This window comes from Schistocerca gregaria, chromosome 3, assembly GCF_023897955.1.
Source record: "Schistocerca gregaria isolate iqSchGreg1 chromosome 3, iqSchGreg1.2, whole genome shotgun sequence".
Lineage (NCBI taxonomy): Eukaryota > Metazoa > Arthropoda > Insecta > Orthoptera > Acrididae > Schistocerca > Schistocerca gregaria.
In genome coordinates this window covers 462,401,554-462,423,616 of record NC_064922.1, presented here as the reverse complement: position 1 = coordinate 462,423,616, position 22,063 = coordinate 462,401,554, and positions in this window count along the sequence as shown.

Sequence of the window (22,063 nt, the reverse complement as noted above, 5' to 3'; positions counted from 1 at the left end):
TTCCAGCACATCCACGTAGTAGGCAGCGTTAACTGTCTGTCCTTGAGGAACAAACTCCTTATGGACCACTCCTTTGCTGTCGAAAAAGACAATGAGCATTGTTTTCACTTTTGATTTGCTCATTCTTGCCTTTTTGGGCTTGGGGGACTGATCAGTGTGCCACTCAGAGCTTTGGCGTTTTGTTTCTGGGTCGTATTCAAAAACCCAGGTTTCATCACCAGTGATGACGTTGTCCAAATAATCAGGTTCAATTTCAACACGTTGCAAAAGTTCACTTGAAATTTCCGCTCGGTTGGTCTTTTCGTCGTCTGACAACACCTTGGGCACGAGCTTTGCCCACACTTTCCTCATCGCTAAATCTTCAGTAACAATGCGAAAAACAACAGTAGACGACAAGTTCAGTTCATTGGCAACCATCCTGATACTCAATCGACGGTCAGAGTCCAACAGTTGTCGCACACGAGCCACATTGTTGTCGGTTTTGCTGGTTGACGGCCGCCAAGAGCGTTGTTCGTCGTGAACCTCTTCCCGGCCTTCCTTAAAGGCCTTTAACCACCTCGAAACTTGTGAGTAGGACAGAGCAGAGTCCCCGTAAGCCTCACGAATCATTTTGTTAGTCTCCTCAAAAGATTTGTTCAGTTTAGCACAAAACTTAATCGCGTAACGTTGCTCGATCGTCGATTCCATTTTTTCCGTGACACGGTCGGCGCGCAGAGGTTTACAATAACAGACGTCCTGCCGCTTCCACAGCTCGGAGAGCACTGAAACCGGTTTCGCGGCAAAGCTTAGCGTCCCCCCCACCTACTCCATGTGGCCCGCTCCCACTCTGACTACTAGGAGCGGCGCGGGAAATTCAATTGCATTACTTTCGGAACGTACCCTGTAGGACACGTACAGAGGTTCATAGAGATTAGTTTTTTCCCCTCGCTCTATTTGCGATTGGAATAGGAAAGAAAATGGCTAGTAGTGGCACGCGGTACCATCTGACATGCACCGAATGGTGGGCTGCTAGATGCAAATGTAGAAGGGTCAGGTCGAAGCACAGGAGATCCAGGGAAGGGCATATCTCGTTGAGCGACGACGCACTCTCTCTAACACCACGCCACCACCACCGATGCCATTGTCCAGCAGGGGGATGCTCTCACTAGTCAAGACCGGAGAGTTACGGAATCAGCCATTGCCACACAGGTCGGATGGAGCGTCGCAAGTGTTCACCCCAACATTAACGGCAAACTGAAATTCCGCAAAGTGTGCCCCTGATTGGTGGCTCGTAGTCTTCAACCGGCAACGGGAGCGTGTCTATGGGATTCTCTCTTGAACATTTACAGCACTACGCCAAAGAAGGGAATGAGTCCCTGTTGCGAGTTGTCGCTTGAGACAAGACGTGGTGTCTGGCGTCACTTCGGACCCGAGCCAAAACGACAGGGACTACAGTGGAAGCATGCAGTGTCGCCGCCATCCAAACTGCGCTACATTCCTTTGCTCTTGTTTTGAACGTACATTTCTCTGTTTTCAGTACGGCTGAGTGCAGTAGACGGTAGACTTGCGCGTGTGCTCGCCCTTCCGCAGATAGCGACATCACGATACATTTAGCGGATTTCATTATGCAGCCTCCTGCTTGTTTGTTTATGAAAAAAACTCACATAACGTATACATTAATGTGTAAGGCTTTCTTAGGGTTTGATGTCAAGAACAACGCGCTCGGTCCTATTATTCAAACACTTTTAGAGAAAATGAGACATTTAAAAAGATAGTCTGTGGAAAAGCGTGTTCACGTTTGTCGTGCATTAGTATTGCTTGAATTGTCAATAGCCGCTTTATCGGCCCAAGAGTATTGATGAACCGAGAGATTTTCAGATGTTTCCCAGGTACTGACCTATTGATAACGCAGTCGTCGCCGCCATCGAAAGTGACTGACAATACCTTTTGTTTTTTAAGAGGATGTTTCGGTATCTCTAAGTACTTTACTTAAACCGCTTCTTTAAAATGGTTATACAAAAAAGTAAGGCGATGGCATCAGTGAAGAAGCCCTGTTGTAATCCTCAAGGCGCTCTACGTGACGTACAAGCGTCCACGGGGCTTCAGACGGTGGGTGTCTTTAGTAGTTCCAACGCGAATTCGTGTGTAACTGGATATCTCCGCTTTCAACGCACTGCGGACAATTAACGTCTTACAAGTTACGGATGGGACGTCTTGATGTATGTTTCGATTATATATTAAGGCATCATGTAGTAGTATGTTCCAGAGATTCTAACGCGTCCACAGAGAACCTAGTCCCTGGAACAGTACTTTGATCTGAGGGGTCTTGCAAGCCATCAGAAACATATTTCAGTTGATTAAGTAGGAGATACTAGTTCGGAATGATTGATGAAGCTATTTGGGAAGCCTTGAGTTTCTGGAATGGTATGATTGTTACCCCGAGAAACGATGGATAAAAAGAACCTCAAGAGCTTTTTAAACCACATTGACAATCTGGACACATTCATTAACAGCGTTTTCTCTGTGGCATTAGAACGCTTCACGCCTTCTAAATCTGGTTTTATCATTTCTCATATTGCACATATCATTTGATAACTAACGACAAGGAAGCGGTATGTACACTGAGAAAAAAAGACGCACGAAGAAGGAATTATTGGAATGGGACAGAGATCGGTAGATGTGATGCATATTTCGGAAAAATATAAGATTTACTCAAGAGAAAGAGTTTCACAAATTGAGCAACACGACGACGTTTAGGTGGACCTCTGGAACTTATACAAGCAGTCATTCAGCTTCGTATTGATTGACAGAATTATTGGATATCGTGCCAAACTGATGTGGCAATTTGGAAAGCCCTGAGTTTATGAAAGATCGCTGAATCTCTCCCCAGCTGAGAACGTTTGTAGCATCATGGGCAGGGCTCTCCAACCATCTCTGGATTTGGACGATCTAATGCGCCAGTTGGACAGAATTTGGCACGATATCCCTCAGAAGATATCCAACAACTCTGTAAATCAATGCTAAGCCGAATAACTGCCTGCATAAGGGCCAGAGATAGAACAAAGTGTTACTGACTTGCTCGGTTGGTGAAACTCTTTCTCTTGAATAAATCTCCAATATTTCTATACATCGCTTCTACCAATTTCCGTCCCAATCAGAAAATTCCTTCGTGGCGCGTCATTTGTATATTTTTTTGTCTTGTAATATATGTTGGACCTATGAAACGTTAATGTTTACTCAAACCTGTTCATTATTAGTCTTACTGCTTGAAAATTTGCGAATTAGCTATTCTCTGGTAAACTAACTTCGCTAGGAATAAGTTTAAAACTCTTTAGTACCACTGATAATTACTCTGTGCGCAGGAAGGATGCACATACGTATATGTTACGAATGTAGAATTTGACATAGACAGTCTCTCCAGCAGAAACTGAAAACAATTAATCCCAGTTCTGTATGAAGACAATCAGATTGAATAATCTGAAAAACAAAAAAACAAAAATCTATGATCCCCTTAAAGCACTTTAAAGCATAACATATGTACAATAAGTAATCAACTTCTTGCAATTCGAAAATGAAAAATTTAAATCTCTAAGACACCCCATCGCAATATGTACGTTTTCCTTGTATAGGTGTATGGTTTGTTTAACGAATTACGAACTTTGTAGGGTAGGTTATGGCAACAACGTTCCTCGGACCTGAGTAGAGCGATTCTGAGCTAAGAAAAAATCTAAAAATATCTCAATATAGGAGTCGCTCAGGGAGCATCTTACAATCAATTTTGTTCTTTCTATACATCGACAGAGTTAACAGATATGTTAGACTTGCGAAAATCATTATATTTAGTGTCAAAAAGCTTTCTGACACTTAAATGTACAGGGTGGTCCATTGATCGTGACCGCGCCAAATATCTCACGAAATAAGCATCAAACGAAAAAACTACAAAGAACGAAACTTGTCTATCTTGAAGGGGGAAACCAGATGGCGCTATGGGTGGCCGCTAGATGGCGATGCCATAGGTAAGACGGATATCAACTGCGTTTTTTTAAAAAAGGAACCCCCATTTTTATTACATATTCGTTTAGTACGTAAATAAATATTAATGTTTTAGTTGGATCACTTTTTTCGCTTTGTGATAGATGGCGCTGTAATAGTCACAAACATACGGCTCACAATTTTAAACGAACAGTTGGTAACAGGTAGGCTGTTTAAATTAAAATACAGAACGTAGGTACCTTTGAACATTTTATTTCAGTTGTTCCATGTGATATATGTACCTTTGTGAACTTATCATTTCTGAGAACACATGCTGTTACAGTGCGATTACCTGTAAATACCACATTAATACAATAAATGCTAAAAATGATGTCCGCCAACCTCAATGCATTTGGCAATACGTGTAACGACATTCCCCTCAACAGCGACTAGTTCGCCTTCCGTAATGTTCGCACATGCATTGATAATGCGCTGACGCATGTTGTCAGGCGTTGTCGGTGGAATACGATAGCAAATATCGTTCAACTTTCCCCACACTAAGAAATCCGGGGGACGTCAGATCTGGTGAAGGTGCTTTGACGAGCAGTCCACCTTTCTTGAAATATACTATTCAATACCGCTTTAACTGTACGCGAGCTATGTGCCGGTCATCCATCTTGTTGAAAGTACATCACCATTCTGTCATGCAGTGAAACATCTTGTAGTAACATCGGTAGAACATTACGTAGGAAATCAGCATACATTGCGCCATTTAGATAGCCATCGATAAAATGGGGGTGAATTATTCTTCCTTCCATAATGTCGCACTATACATTAACCCGCTAAGGTCGCTGATGTTCCACTTGTCGCAGCTATCGTGGATTTTCGGTTGCCCAAAAGTGCATATTATGCCGGTTTACCTTAACTCTGTTGGTGAATGAAGCTTCGTCGCTAAATAGAACGAGTGCAAAAAATCTGTCATTCTCCCCGTAATTTCTCTTGTGCCCAGTGGCAGAACTGTACACGACGTTCAAAGTCGTCATCATGCAATTCCTGGTGCATAGAAATATGGTACGGGTGCAATCGATGTTGATGTAGCATTCTCAGCACCGACGTTTTTGAGATTTCCGATTCTCGCGCACTTTGTCTGACACTGATGTGCGGATTAGCCGCAATAGCAGCTAAAACACCTACTTGGGCATCATCATTTGTTGCAAGTCGTGGTTGACGTTTCACGTGTGGCTGAACACTTCCTGTGTCCTTAAATAACGTAACTATCGAGCGAAGGATCCGGACACTTAGATGAAGTCGTCCAGGATACTTAGCAGCATAAATAGCACATTCCCGTTGGGCGTTTAGATCTCAATAGCCATACTTCAACACGATATCGACCTTTTCCGCAATTGGTAAACGGTCCATTTTAACAACGGTAATGTATCACGAAGCAAATACCGTCCACACTGGCGGAATGTTACGTGATACCACGTACTTATACGTTTGTGACTATTACAGCGCCATATATCACAAAGCGAAATAAGTGGTCCAACTAAAAAAAATCATATTTCTTTACGTACTACACGAAGATGTAATAAAAATGGGGTTCCTGTTTAAAAAAACGCAATTGATATCCGTTTGACCTATGGCAGCACCATGTAGCGGGCCAACCACAGCGCCATCTGTTTCCCCCTTCAAGCTAGACGAGTTTCGTTCTTTGTAGTTTTTTCGTTTGATGCTTATTTCGTGAGATATTTGGCCTGGTCGCTGTCAATGGACCACCCTGTATATTCGTTGTTAACAAATTTCGCGTATTCAGAAACTTTTTTTGTCGTTGCCAGTCTGTATCATCTTCACTTCGACAATATTCAGTTATTTTGATGGTGAAATAGCAAATATCATCTGCTAAATTTAGTGTCTGATTTTCAAATCTAACAGGTGCTGATGACAAGTACAGAAATGCGTGACAATCAACAAGGTAAAACGAAACCGTTATTTCATTATGTTGGAAGCTAAGAAAGACCGTAAGACGATAAATCACATAAAAAGAGCTCGTTTTCAACGCATTTAATTATGCATGTCTGAGTTCAACTAAAAATGGCACTGAAAGAAAAACTGATGAATTTCAAGTTATTCTTTCATAAAAAAGAAATATTAAAGAGCGTTACGTAAATAGACATTAGTTTATGCAAGACTATATAGCAGTATTATATAAACTAAGAAATTTTTATGTAGCTAATCGCTTGTGTAGCAGCAACAAAATCAATGGCAGTGAAGCATTTTTGTATAAATATCGCGTTAACATGAAGTTAGAGAGATTTTAATTTCCTAAACAAAACTGCGTATTTCAAAGCTGCTGCAGTAGTAACTTTTCTTGTTCATCAAAATTTACCGCTGTCAGGGTTAATACGCTGGGACAGAAGTTCAATGTCGGCATATTATCTACACCGACAGAAGCCAATTGCCCTATCAATAAAAAAGTCGCATTAACTTTTTTGCTTACAGTATCCGTCATTACCCCGGAGAGAATGTCAAACATTTATGGAATCAGATTTGTTACTTTAAAATGCAAGCTATATAATCGCGTATAAATCATTACCTTCTTTATATGTAAGTCCGTACTCTCCCCTCTCATAATAATAACTTCGCATCTCCCTCTAAATTTCAACACTTTTTTTTGGGAGCTTTTTGAAAACCGTCTTCTTGATAGATCGCATGGTGAAGAACCAGGACGGACGCTTTAAACCTGCTTCATTGATCTTTCTTCCTTTATTGTTAGTTTCATCCCCCCCCCCCCCCCCGACCCAAATGGACAGCGGTAATATTCCGCTCTTCAGGCAAGAGAATTATTAAAAATACAGAGTGAATCAGGTAAAATTCGCATCACAAATATTGCGAAAAATGGAAAGTGCTATTAACTTGCAGTTTTCGTAGAATGGATTGGTAGTCGAGAGTTCGTATTGTTAGCCATAAACAGACTGTGATAATACTTAGAAAGGGTATTTTTTGCTCAAACATACGCTTTTTTGTAAATAAAACAATGCTAATTGACATTAACAACCTATACGTAGGGTGAGTGAGAATTTCAGTCGTGTTTGTTGCAGGATTCTAGTGCTAGTCCTTTATGAGATACAGCATTGTGCAAAGTTTCCACGACATTTGTTTGTGCCATGCAACCTGCGTAGTTGCTAGGCACTATGTTGTTATATCTGCTTACAGTATGCTTGTGTGTTCATCGAGTGCACTGTGACTCACTAACCAGTTAGTATGTGACAGTCGAAGCAGTGGGTCGTGAGTGGACAATGGTATTTACAATTGCTGGAGAGGTCGACATGCTCGTGGTGCATGGAGAATGCAGTTCGTTCTTGTACAGTGTATGTGGCAAGATATCCTATGAGATGTCAACAATTTCGGCAGTTACGTGAATGTTGTAGTGTAACACCTTGACGATGTATCAGAAGGAAACAAGTGATGACAGAAGAGGGGGAAATTAATTTTCTTTCTGCTGATGCAGCTGTTCCACACATGAGAAAGTGGCATGAGTCAGGCAAGTGTCCTAAGCATACTCTGGCCACATAGGCCCCATTCCTCCCATCAAGAACTGCATGGAAACCTTTATTAGAATCGTGTTAACTTCGGGACATTAAGACAGGATATTCCAGATGTATCACATATCTTGTTTAGTGACGAAGCCACATTTACCAATCACAGCCAGATGAACCACCAAAATATGTACTATTGGTTGTTGACAAACCTCATTGGTTTCGTCAGGTCGAGGGCCAGCGTGCATGGAGTGTAAACGTGTGGTTTGGGGTAGTGAACCATTATCTCATAGCCCCATGTTTCGTAGACAGAACAGGGAGTGCGCACAAGCATCACTGCCTCCTAACACACCACCGTCCACAGATGCTAGAAGACGTTCCTCTGCAGCCCAGGAGGAACCTGTGGTATCAACATGATGGCTGTCCAGCCCATGGTGCATGAAGTACTACAGCACGTCTTCACGACTTGTTTCTAAATCGTTGGATTGGATGTGGAGAACCTGTACCTTGGCCAGCCCATTCCCCAGATCTGACGCCCGTAGACTTTTTTCTGTGTGGAAAGCTGAAAGACGCTGTCTACAAGGATATACAAACTACACCTGATGGTGTGCAAAGAAGCATTACTGCAGCGTGCCCGGACATTCCTGCTGAAATGCTAGGGCGTGTGCACCAGTCATAAACTTCGCCGTTCACAAATGTTTGAAAACTATTTTTGCTATCATCCAGAAAGCGACGGAGAACATACTGACCATAATTTCCACTCTGCAAGTCCACATTACTTATTGTGCTGACTAAAAGAAAATCTCTACTGATAATAACAATATATCCATCGGAAACAGCACTATTAACAAGAGCACTTGCCCTCGAAAGGCAAATGTCCCGAGTTCGAGTCTCGGTCCGGTACACAGTTTTAATCTGCCAGGAACCTTAATTCTAACACTATTGACAGTTCAGAGGAGATCTCTACGGAAAGTTCCAGGTAAAATGCTCAATCGCTCTGACTTGCAATCACCAAAGTTAATTGCTTACCTCAAAAGTGGAAATAATCTCGCCATTTGCCACTCAGTTTTGTCAATATTACGAGCGGCACACAAACAATTACTTCCGTGAAGATAAACAATCCAGGGCAGTGTCTTACGTTTACCGAAATCGCTTTTTGAGGCTGCCTGGCTGTGACGTCATCAAGAGCACAGCTTAGGAGGCATTTGGCTGACGCTGACAGATTGATATCTCGGTACGAAGTGTCTCTTTTTAGCTGCCTCTCTGACTTCTTTTATATATGGTCGCAGGAGACCAGCGAACGGAACATCTGCTATCGATTGCTCTGGGCACAGGTAGCAGCATCTAAATGGCTCTTTTCTCAGACATGTATTAATTAAGATCCCTGTCGATTAATAATGTACAATATTCTTGATTTTCGTGAATGGAATTAAATTTATGTTAGTTACCGACAAAGCTTTAGCTCAACTGCATTTAAACTTTGCCGACTATAATTTTTTAGAAAGGGATCGACGGTAGAACCTGACCTCTGAACTGACTTTTTAAGAATCCTTGTAATGATTGTTAAACAACAATGTCTTGAAACTTTGTACGGCTGCATTATCAATATAATCGAGTGCTGTAATTAGAACTTTCTATAACAAGGACAAACGATACTTAACGTATTATGGAATAAGGACGTCTCTGTTCCAAATTTAGGTTTTGGTAAATAGCTTGAAAACTAATAGAAGTAGAATATTGGTACTACAGATATAACGTTTTTGTATGAAACTGAGGCTAAAAAAGAATTTTCACCTCTCTCAGTCTAATATTTACCGCCTTCAGTTTTTCTTAAAAACGCCAATTTTGAACAAAATATTATTCCGACCAAGTTGAGACTTGAAACTTTTGATTGTTACATACATTTGCACATTCTGAAAAGTTTTTAACTTTCTATCTTCATTATTTAGCGCCATTTATTTTCTTTAAATAACAAATCAAGCGAAACTTATTGATTTGATCATTCCGACATTTCATAATTTTAACATTAATATACTAAAGCATACACGACAAAGTTGGGGAGAAATGTTTTAATTTTTAATCTCACTCTTAGATTACGGTACAATCCTTTGCATGGTATGCACAGGGGCGTTATGATGACGTGACGCTTGCAGTAGTGAACTGGGGTAAATCTTGGCACACTTGCTAACCTCTGTATCTCTCACAATAATGCAGTGCTTGTTTCGCCACGTAGTGATGGTCAATTGTCTAGTCAGAATCCACGTAACCAGTGTACGGACTTGGTCTATAGTGTATGTTATCACAGATATTGTACAAGTGTCAGTATGGGAACTTCTCAATATACTTTATCTCATGAACGACTAGCACTGGAATTCTGCATCAAACACTATTTACATTCTAATTTTCCCCAACTTCTAGTTGTTAATGTGAATAGGCATTGTTCTAATTAAAAAGTGTATATCTACACAAAAGTACACTTTCTATGTTTTTTACACCCTGTTGATTACCTAACAATATTGGTCCCTGAATACTGATCCATTTTGTAATAAACGCCGCACATTGATTCACCCTATATAACAAGGATGAGATAAAGAATCTGAGGGCTGATTTACTACTTTAAATTAAAAGAATCAAAGATGGACATCTCAAAAACGAAAATATATGCATTTTGAAAATACATTTCAGAATAATGGAACTCCTCTGATAAGAGCATTGCACTTCCAATTAAAATCTGAAGGACCTCCAGTGGGGGAAAGATATTTCTGGAGGAGAGAATATGTTTCAAACGGTTGAGGAATAGGAAAAACTATGCAGATGCGTGTAGGTTCAGAGGTGGATAGTGTGAAGTTAGAAGTTAGGAAAGACAGAGAGTGCAGAGGGGTTTAGTGTGTGGGTAGGGTTGTAGTAACACGAGGGAAGGAATGAGTGTTGGTGGAGAGGGATAGGAAGAGCTGGGAGTGGGACAGATGGGGAAGAGTTAAAGTTGGTACAAGGGATAAATATCGAAGCAGATCTCATTGTGTGGGAAAGAGAATTGGTTGAAATGGCATTGGAATAGGATAGGGAGTGTATTTAGGTGTACAGATGGAGGGATGTGTTTGTGTGTGTGTGAAGGCACAGCAGCATACCAGGGTTGGTGTTCTGAGGGGACACGATGAGGTGATTGCAATCTAATTTGTGGATAATGTAGGAGATGTGGAGATGATAAGCGTGGATGGGGAAGGATCGGTATTTGATGAGGTGATAGAGGATCCATATGGGAGAAGATAAATTGGGGCAGAAAGCGAGATGGAATTCATGGCGTTTGAGTATTTGGAGTGAATTATAAAACATTTGTAGGGTAGAGGTCCATGCAACAAATGCATAGCAAAAGATGGGTCAGATAAGGGCTTTGTAGGTGTGGAGAATAGTGGAGGTGTACAGTCCCCAAGTTCAGCCTGTTGATAGTTTTAGTCTATTGGGAACTTCCTGTTGTGTTTAGTAGGCAAAGTTTCCATGTTAGTTGCCAGTTGGGGGCTAGTCCAGGATATTTTAGTTTGTTAGTTAATTGGACAGAATGGTCATAAATGGTGACACAGAAGTTATGAAGGCTAACTGTGGACATGATTTATCCTATAATTATTGCCTGGTTTTTGGAGGTATTGATCTTGAGGAGCCATTAGTTACTGACTGACTGAGGTGGATTTGGAGGGATTATAGGGACTTCTGGAGTCTAGGGTAGAAGGCGAGAAAAGCAATATCATCAGCATACTGACGCAGGTGGAATGGTGGGTGTGGTTTGCGCATATCAGGAGTGTTGGTGAGATAAAGGAGAGCAGAAAGAACGGAGCCCTGGGGCGCTCCTGCAGGGGGCGGAAAGTATGGAATTGGTATTGTTAACAGCGACAAAGGATGAACTAAGGAATGATGCAATAAGGTGGACATCGTTAATTCAAAGTACATATTCTGGAGTTTGGAAAGGAGACTGCAATGCCAATTTACGTTATACACTTTCTCAAGATGAAGACAGACAAAAATAGCGGAGCTATGGGAGATGAATTGGTAGGATAGGAGGTGGGTGAGCTGCAGGAGCTGGTCATCAAAAGAGAAATTGTGACAGAATTCATACTGGTTAATGAGAAGAAGGTGTTGTTGGTTCAGTTGTTGGCAGATGTATAGGTAGAGGATGGATTTGAAGACCTTGCTGAACACTGAGGTAAGGCAGATTTGGCGGTAAGGATTTGTACACTATGACAAAAAGTAGGCTTTTGGAGGTTTTCTGCAGAACAGAATAGTAACTTGTGGGGAGGATAGTGGTACAATGGGTTTCAGAGTGAGGACGTATTTAAGGAATGTCAATAAGTGATGTGGTCATGGACAGGGGATGTGTTGCGGTTCCTGCGAAGTACTTATTTTACGTAATGGCTCTGATTGGTGAATTTAATTTTGTTTGTGTTATGTTGTCTAAGTACTGGAAGCTGTGGACTAAGGGTAGGACAGCAGTCTGAATACGTTCATGGATACTAGGCACCATGGAATAATAAAAATGGGGCTCATCAGGAACGGAAAAGATATCAGAGAGATACGATGCAAAGTGGAAAGCTTTGCTCTGGTTGTCAGGTAGGGGATAGTTGTTGCGGAGGAACAGATAGTGACATACAGGGCTACTGGCAGTGAGCCAATGAATGCTTTCCAACACTTGGAAGAGTTTATGGCGAGTGTAGTGTCGCGTCTGGTGCATGTACAGCTCCAGTCCCCACTTTTTTGTGACATTTAACAAATTCTTGACATGTAATGTGTGATTGTACCTTCATCACAAGTTCACAGGAAGGAGCATGTGATGTGATGTGATCCCTTGTTGGGGGATGTTGGGACAGTGAGGCTATATGTTCTTGGTTGGAATTTGGATGGATGCAGCACCTGAAAAGGTCTGCTGCAGGAAGAATGTGGCATGAGGTATATCATTAGAATGTCAGAATCTCAGGGGGACTACCAATCCGGGTTTCTATGGATTCTCATTAGGTATTCCTGTTGGTGTAGGAGTAGTCTTGGGTAACTTTTGAATGAGGGGTGGGATTGACTGCACAGGCTTTTGGTTGTGTTTAGGAGACAGTGTGGAGTGCAGATAGGTGGTCACTTCCAACCTAATCGAGGATTTCAGCAATGAGCTGTCCAAGGAGGTTGAGAGATGGTAGGATGACAATTCGGGTTGTGTAGCTTTCAGGATGGGTGTGGTGTGTGATGGGAACAGTATTACCTTTCAGAGAGTTGGCAAACAGATGCGACCACTGGAGTTCTGCAGGGAATCTAGTATGATTTTGAAGTCATTGGCAATAATATAGGTGCAGCAGGTATGGTCTATGTGGGTGAGGAAATCATAGTGGATGGGATGAAGATGGCACCAGTGACTGTTATGGTGTGGAGAATGCATGTAAGGATAAGGTATTTGGTGAGTGTATTGTATATAGATTGTAGCTGTACAGGGATGTTCTTGTGGTGAACAATTCCAGCTACACCTCTGGCAAGGGGAAAGGGGTTATCAATGCAGTGGAGAATGTAGGGAGAGGTTCAGACAGTGTGATAGGGTTGGAGGAATGTTCCATTAAGGATAAAGGCATGAACATTGTTCTAAGTTAGGGTATGCATTAAAATATGTTTATTGGTAAGGGAAGCAGATGTTGTTGTACCGGATTTATAAGGAAATAAGAGTGATTTACATGTATGAAGACTAGACAGAGTCTAGACTAGGGCTTTGAGGTGGACAAAGACGGTGTGGATCTAGTTGCAGGAGAAGGTGGCTTAAGTGTTGAGATGGAACAGGTACTGAGCATGATTTGTTGAAGTGTATATGGGTGTTGGAGTGGGTGAATGTTTTGGAGGACGTTTGTCATGAATTTGTTGATGTATTCAGCAGTGCAGGTTGACTAAGGAATGGCAGGGACAAATGGGTGGGGGTGCAGGGGGGAGGGGGAGAGGGTATCAGTTGGAAGGATTGGGACAGTGAGTTCTGGTTTGGTTGGCTGGGAACTGGCTTTACATTTTCCAGAATGGTTATCGTAGGAGTCGTTGCAGGTGTTTCAGCTAGGAGGAGAAGTGACGTTAGGGCACTGCTTAAGGAAGTGGGAGACTTTGCAGTGTGGAGAAGTAGGTAGGATATTTAGAATCTGTGGTGGTATTGAGAATGGAATTTGGAAGGATCCAACTTGTGGCATTAGTGGTATATCAGGGCTCCCTCTTTAAAGGAGAGGGTCTTTGGAGGATCCAGTTCCAGTAAAGACACAGATGAGGTAAGCAGGACCATGATCATTGTTGATTAGAAGGGCTTTTTTGTTTCTAAATAGAGGCTGTTGTTCAGTTCAGATTCCCCTTCATCATCCATGATCTCAAGGCCACCTTTGGAGATCATTATGGTGAGGGTATGGGGATGGCAGGTTTGTGGCATGGGGTATTGTGGTTAGGAGTGATAAGAAGGCTTTGAGACAAAAGGTAATTTGAGGAATTTTGGAGGGAAGATCTATGCTGGTGTAAGCTGTTGCCGGCACACCAGGTGGCAAAGATGTAGCAAGAAGATCGATAGTAATCGCTGGATCAAGCAAGCCTTATCTGGAGAGAGGCCAAAAACAGACTAGCAAGCAACACGCCACCAACAGTCTCTCAGCCACAAGTATTTAGGTCGCCAGCACTAACCGGAGGAGCCCAGTCTCTGTCTTAGCCACTAGTGCAGTCACTCAGTCACTAGCTCAGTCACTAGCTCAGTCACTGATGCACCAACTCACACTCCAGTTTGGCGTCTGTCATTCATCGCATAATGGGACTTGTCTTCATCAGCAGTGAGGCTAAGGTGGATCATTATGGAAGAGCTTGTATCAAAACACATGGACACTGTCCCAGGTAGTAGAATACGAAAACAGAGCTTAAAATACTCTGATTCATCACATCCCCAAATATTGCAAATCTTAGACACTTAGAGCAATATGATTCGGATGCAATAGCGACTGGTAAGTTTGACTAGGCCCCGATTTGTCGAGTCGGGTCGCCCCTTACTCGCGACTGCCCCAAGCAGCCAGAACAACGAGCGTGTACACAGCTGCGCGGACAGCCACGTTATCATGTAAACAGGCCTGTGAACTTAGTGAGGTGTTGTCTCAGATGTTTTGCTCGCCATAAAAGACAAGATCGCACATCGTGTGACACGTGTGGAAAAAAAGGCCATGTCCAGGCAGTTTATTTGAAACTGGACAAAAACGCCAGTTTTGCACGCTCCCAGAAAAACAGGCTCGAGCAGATGCATTGAACGCTGTGTTTTCAAAATTTGCAACAGGTTCTGACAAAAGTAAGGTTAAGGTTGTGCTTCCTTTTCGTCATAGTGCTGTGGAATGACGTTCTAACAAACTATTTGCCTCATTACGAACTGCTGCCCGTCGTGTGAACTTTGAGCTAGACACAGGTTCCTGACTAACTTTGTTTGATCGTGACACGTACGAACAGTTAGGTTTACCACGCCTTTCTAAATCTAGCAAGCAGCTCACTGCTTATGACGACCAGTGCTTGTACAGTGTGCCTGCTGCTTTAAAATCTCACTCTAGGACAATGAATTTTACTGTGTTGAAGTCAACAGACAGTGAGAATGTTTTCGGTTTAGATTGCATTGATTTGTTTGGCCTTAGCTTTCAAGACAATGGACTTTCAGTGACTGCTGTAAATCCTAAAGACAGTGTAGCTAGCTTGCTTGAAAAAATTCCTGAACTATTTTCAGAAGGAAATCGAAAAGCTAATAACTTTGTAGCCCATATTACATAGAAAGACAATGCACAGCTTAAGCTTTTCCGTGGGCACCCCGTTACAATTGCTTTAGGAGAAAAAGTAGCCAGTGAATCACAGAATTGCAAGGTAGTGGTGTAATTACTCCCATTCAAGCTAGTCAAGGGCAATTCCTCTCGTTGGTTATGTAAGCCTTCTGGTCGCATTCGAATTTGGGTTGACCTCAAGTCTACAGTCAACCCACACACAGTAGTTGTCACTTAACCGTTACCTCGTCCTGAGAAACTCATGGACAGGCTTGCTGCAGGAAGTTTCTTTTCTAAGACAGATTTGCACGCTGTCTACTTGCTAAGTTCATTGGATGAAGAATCACAGAAATTATTCGTTGTAAATACACAGTTATGACTGTTCAAGTATTGCGTTTGCCATTCGGCAGTGTGTCCGCACCCGCCATTTATCAACGTTACCTGGAACAGATAATTGTAAAAGTGCCATTTTGTTCAAACTATCTTGACGATATTGTCAGGGAGCACATCGTCAATTTGAGTACTCTTTTTAGAGTGTTGTCAGAAGTAGGACTCAAATGGCGGCCGGAAAAGTGCGACATTTTTCAAATTGAACTACATTACTTAGGTCATGAGATAAACAGTCAGAATGTGCACCCCTCCCTCCAATCTTATTTGCTTGCAATACGTTATCTGCCTGTTCCTGTGCCTGTGCCTGTGTCTGAACTGCACCCAGTACTAGGCAAGATGACATACTACATTCGGCTCATACCGAATGCCACACAGATCGAGGCTCCACTGCATCGCTTGCGTCGTAAAAATGTACCTTTTATGTGGACTAAAGACTGTCATGACGCGTTTCAGAAACTCAAAAGTGCCTTGTTCAGTGCATTTTGACCCTGCCAAACCAGTAGTTTTGGAAGTCGGCGCTTCTTCCTACGGAATCGGCACTGTGCTTTCGCATAGTATTGGTGCACAAGACAGACCTGTTGCTTTTCCCTAAAAGTTGTTAACACAAACTCAGTGCAATTATCCTCAAATAGAAAAAGAGGCTCTCGCTCTTGTGTATGGTGGACAAAATTCCATCATTATTTGTATGGTTGCAAGTGATTTTTTAGTGACAGATCACAAGCCTTTGCAGTCCTTGTTGCATCCGTCAAAACCGGTTCCTACATGCACTGCTCAAAAATTGCAACGCTGGGCTTTGTTGCTTCGCAGTATCAGTAGGAAATTGCGTACAGACCTAAGGCAAAGCATGACAATGCAGATGCCCCTATCTCACCTTCCGATTGGCCCAGGCTCTGATTTTGATGCATGTGGCGCATCTTGTTGCCAGATCGATGCGCAGGACTCTGAATTTTCCCGATATTTTCCCTTGCACTACAGAAAAATTGCACAGGAAGCGGAAGCAGATCCATATCTCAAGATTTTGTTGCATTACATTCGCATGTCTTGGCCTCGTTCATTGAACAGTGTCCAGAATGCAGTTGGGCCCCGGTAGTTTGCACGTCGGCATAACCTCTCAGTTCAACAGGATGTGGTTCTAGTTCAAAATGACAGTGGACCATCGCGAGTGCTTTTTCCCTAAGTGTTGCAAAAGAATGTGTTGCGATTGCTCCACGAAGGACTTTGGGGAATTGTTCGCATTAAACACTCAGAGCGACGGCATTGTACTTGGAAGAGCATGGATGCCCACATTGAATAGATGACGACATAGTGTCACACATGTGCGGAAAACCAATCCGCTCCGCCACAGAGTTCCTCAGCTTGGCCTAAGGCTCAATCGCCATGGCACCGAGCACACATAGACTTTGCAGGACAATTTTGGAACATCCATTGGCTCACAGTGGGAACTCTTTTAGCAAGTTTACATTTGCTGTACCTATGAACTCTACCGCATTACGTAGCACCATTCAAGCGTTGTCCACCATATTTTGCATAGAAGGTTTGCCAGAAGTATTTGTGTCGGACAACGGACCACACTTCACGTGATTTTGAACAGTTATGTGCACGCAGTGGCATTCGTCACCCCCAATCCACCGGAGAAGCAGAACGCTTCTTACACACTTTTAAGCAACAAATGGCCAAGCTTCGCACCACCCATACACTATAGCAGGCGCTGCAACTCCTTCTCGCCCCCTATCGCTCCCACCCACGAGCCGGCCATCACCGGCGGAAATTCTGCATGGCCGTCGCCATCGGACGTTGCTACACCCACCGCAGCGTCCGGGCCGCCAATGATCCAAGTATCGCTTTGCGCCGCGCGATCTTGTTCTTTTCACCGTTTATGGCAACTGTGGGCGCGGGGAAGGACTTGATCGCAGGTCCCGATGGTTTTCAGCGCCATCACCAGAACCAAATTCGTGCGTGTCGTCCCTTGATTCTGTTGCTTTTCTTCCCACCAAAATCACGGCCTCAAGGGATCATGCGGCCTCTGCAACCGCCTGTTGGTGCCACCAGGGTACCCCTGGAGGAGTAGCTGGACGATGCGCCCTCGCCTCACCGTCCCCGCTCGCAGACCCGATGGACGTGGACCCGCCGTCACTGTCGCCATTGCCGTCATTGCCTGAGCAAACGTCCTCAGGCCTGGATGTGTGCGCTGGCAGCAGTTTTATGGAGGATATTCGTGTTGCCTCGTAAGCCAGATAGCGGGGTACGGTAGGAAGTAAGCCATTCTCCACAGTCGCGGCTCCTAGCTGATCTCTGCGTTCAGCTTCCTGCCTCCCTCCCCATTGTCGTTCAAAGGCTCCCTACACGACAATGGTGTGGCATTTTGGGCGTGAGGAATGTACTAGCGTAAGCTGTTGCCAGCACACTGAATGTAGCAATAATGTAGCAAGAAGATGGATAGTAGGCACTTGATTAAGTGCGCCTGTCAGGAGAGAGAGGCCAAAGACAGACTAAGAAGCAACACACAGCCAATGCCCTCTCGACTGCAAATATTTAGATCACCACCACTGATCGGAGGGGCTCAATTCCAGTCTCACTCACTAGCGCAGTTGTGTTGGGAAAGGAGGTGGACGGTGTGGACATGGGGAGAGGTCGGAAGATGACGGTAAAGGCGTAGCAATGGGCTGGGACGGAGAGGAAGAGGGACACCAGGGGTTGGGGGAGACCGAGTTGGTGGACGATGTACAGGGTGTCTATGTTTTCGAGGAAAAGAAGATACTGGGGGAAGAGGGAGAGGCAGGGCAGAGTGCATGGCGTTCTAGGATTTGGAGTGCTTTATAGAATCTGGGAATGGTGGAAATCCAAGTGACATTGGCATAACAAAGGATGGGATGGATTACGAATTTGTAGGTGTGAAGGATGGTGGGAGCACCGCATTCAATGTAGCGGTTCCATCCCTATATATTAACGTTCTGACAGTATACCAAACGAGTACAAACAGTATAACCGAAAATCTAAGGCATATTTCCAGCATTTATAGATTGTATATTTTGCAATATAGTTCTTAGTATCAGTGTATGCCATTTACATTGCTTGAAGTTGCTTTATAAACTATTTGCTGTGCTGCTAACACTCCTGTTTCAAAACTTCACCACATAGTATCTCCATATATGTGCAATGTCGATTATAGTTTCCATGTATACTGTACAGTTAAATAAAGAATGGAAATTATAATTTTTACACTAATTTGTTCGTCCTGGTTCAATGTTTTATGGAAAAATGCTTAATGTTACGATGTACTTGGTGATAAGTGATTCAGCGTAATTTAATATTTTCCATAACGATATTTTGAATTTATATGCCTGCAGACAGAAATTAATTTTATTGTAACTATTATTTGAATTCACTGTATTTTTATATATTTAAGATATTCTGTCTTAACCCATTCTTTGATATTTGCGCAATAGAGACAGAGAGTGTTGGCCATCCAGTATGATGTAATGTGACACTTGTCATAACGATTTTTTGAATTTATGTGCCACCAGACAAAACTGTATTTTACTATTACTACTATTTGTATTCACAATGTTTTTATGCACACATTTTTTATCTTAAAACATTCTTTTACATGTGGGGAATAAAATTAGAGGACGTTGGTTATTCAGTATGATGTAAACTCAAGTTAGCTGCGATCTGTAAACAGCAGCCTCAGTTCGACTGATGCTTGAACATGCCTAAGCTGTATTGGAATATGTGTTATAATAATTACATTCGGTCTACATCACTACTTACGGTGGTATGTAATAGTGGAATTAAAAATATGTACAATTCTGACATGGGGTTTGATCGGTGTTCGATTTCTATTTCTGATTATTATATTATTTGTCTTCATAGCACTAATGACAAATACATTGTCAGTTAAAATCTAGATCTCCTATGTAACAAAAAATACAGATACATTACATCTAATGCTGACATTCTTTCGGGCCTAAATTATATAGCGCTCGTGGAGCACATTCATTCACATGGAATTGAACATGATGAAGATTTGACTCTAACAGCTGAATTTAAACGATGTTAACACATATAGTAACAACTGTAAGACCGAGTGGTCACAAAATATGTGTTTTATAACAACTGTCAAATAGGAAACTTGATGTGGTTGTACTCGATTTGCCGTCTTTTAAAAACACAAGCTGAATTTACGAAAAATCATAAAGGTTCCGTCACATTCTCTTTATAACTTGCATAGTTCTAGTTAGTGGCTGGTTCCGAAAACTACGTTCGCACACCCTGAGGAGACACTACAACATCTGCGTGCTCCATATGTCCTGATATACCACTGACGTATTTGATTAGCCACGGGGATTCCAGCTTCAATCTGTGCTTCCTTATTTCTAGACCTATTTCACATCTAGCCATTAAACCCTCTTTTCGTTCCTGCCTGTGGTACCTTATTTCAACTCAAGCACTTTGTCCTCAACACCTTTTTTCCCCTGAAACCTACTAAGATTTTCCATAATGATATCCTTGAGATTTCGATCATAATCCTTTACATGGTTCTGGCAGTTCCCAGCCAGGTTCTTTTTTATCATGCCACCTGATGTCCTGGGTATCAGGAGTGGTACAGTGACGACATCCTTGACAATGATCCATCTCGCATCCATGTCGTATCTCAGTACCATACTAGGCTGTTTGCAGTTTGACATTGCATGATGAAAAGACGACGTATATTAACATAAGACTCTATAGCAAGCGTGCGGTACCTTTTGAAACACTGACCTACAATGTACCATGCCTTTTATCTGTCCAGATAGAGAAAGGATAACAAATAAAATCAGTAGTGTGGCGCAGTAACAGAAAGGAAGAGAAAAGTTCTGCACACGACTCAAGCTCTCTGTGGATGTCAGCCCAAACATACAGTTGTGTGCACCCCTGGAGCTTTATTAAATATGTAGCTTAAATGACTACTATTTACATTCATCTTTACTTCCGCGGCCTCCAAGGTCTGCCGCATCTTAGCCAAGCATTTCTCAATATTTTCTACCATAATATCCTCTTGGCCGACGTCTGCAGCATACCATCTCACGTGACTCGGTACATGTGGATATTACAGGTATCATAGGTTCGTCCCTAGGACCTTTTTCTAATACTACAACCTCGTCTACTCCCTTCATACATACAAGGAAAGAGAACGAACATAAAACAAGAAAAATTAGAAACGACGTATCCAAGAGCAGTTTGTAATGGAGCAACTACACTTTACACTAAAATGCAATAATATTAATATGTTTTCGGTATGTTGTGAACGATCGATAAATTTTGATACTTACCTAAACATAAATGAAAATCAGATATCTGTGTAGGTTCTGGAAATAAAGAGTTTGTGAATATCTATCAGTTAATATGGAGAAAGAGTTGTTATAACTATTTTTGTAAATTACTTTTACGGCGCAACTCTCTGGGTTTATAACGTAACTACTTGAATTTAAAAGTAATAATAAAAAGAGGCTGCACAGCTGGGCAGCGCAGAGGTGTCGTTTGCAGTGGCAAGGAGGAGAGGGGAGATAGCAAGGTTCTGTACTGAACTGTAGTGTTGATCATGGCTGGTATGTAAAAATTTATTTTGTGGTAGACACTATGTTTTAAGTACTATAAAGTGGTGTGGCGTTCATGTGCACGCAATGAAGACGTCTTTGGAATTTTTAGAGTGCAGATGCAAGAATTTCCAGGTTAGCCATTCTGCAAAGTTTTGGAGATATGTCCGCTGAGGTAACAATGGCTCTAAATGGCATCATATTGTCATATTGTTGAGTGGTACTTAAGATAAGTAGTAAATAAATTAGTGAATGACGTAGAAATTAGAAAATAAATGAAAAACTTGGTGTAGTTTAGAGTGTTACATACTGGCAAACAGCAGGCACAGCACAAGAGACAATGACCGTGAAGTCAGCAAGTTCAAGAGAAGCCATAGTCCTCCCCACATGAGCGGACGCTGTCGATTCAGCCATCAGGGCATCGCCCTACCGGCTCACGTGTTTCTCAGTTGTCACATGTGAGCAAAGGCCCTCGCCTACATTCCAAGAGCCAATGACTGACGTTAAGAAGATTCTTCGAGAAGCTTTTCAACGTGACAGACGAGGCAATGACCGTGAAGTCGTTCACCTCCAGTGAACTGAAGTGAATAAATACGCGAGACGCAGTGGGCCCGACAAGAAAAGAAGTGAAGAAGAGTAGCAGTAGTTTTCAGTCAGTTTCGGTGCTGAAGACCGTCAGTCAAGAAGATACTACATCATGCACAGACGCACCAAGTCCTCCCTCTGTAATGGAATAGCAAGCAGCAGCCTCGGCGCCAGAAGACAGAAGTTAAAAGATATTTGAAGTCTGATTTTTACGTACCCGGGCGACTCGCGAGGACGGGAAGGAGAGGGCCTCACATCA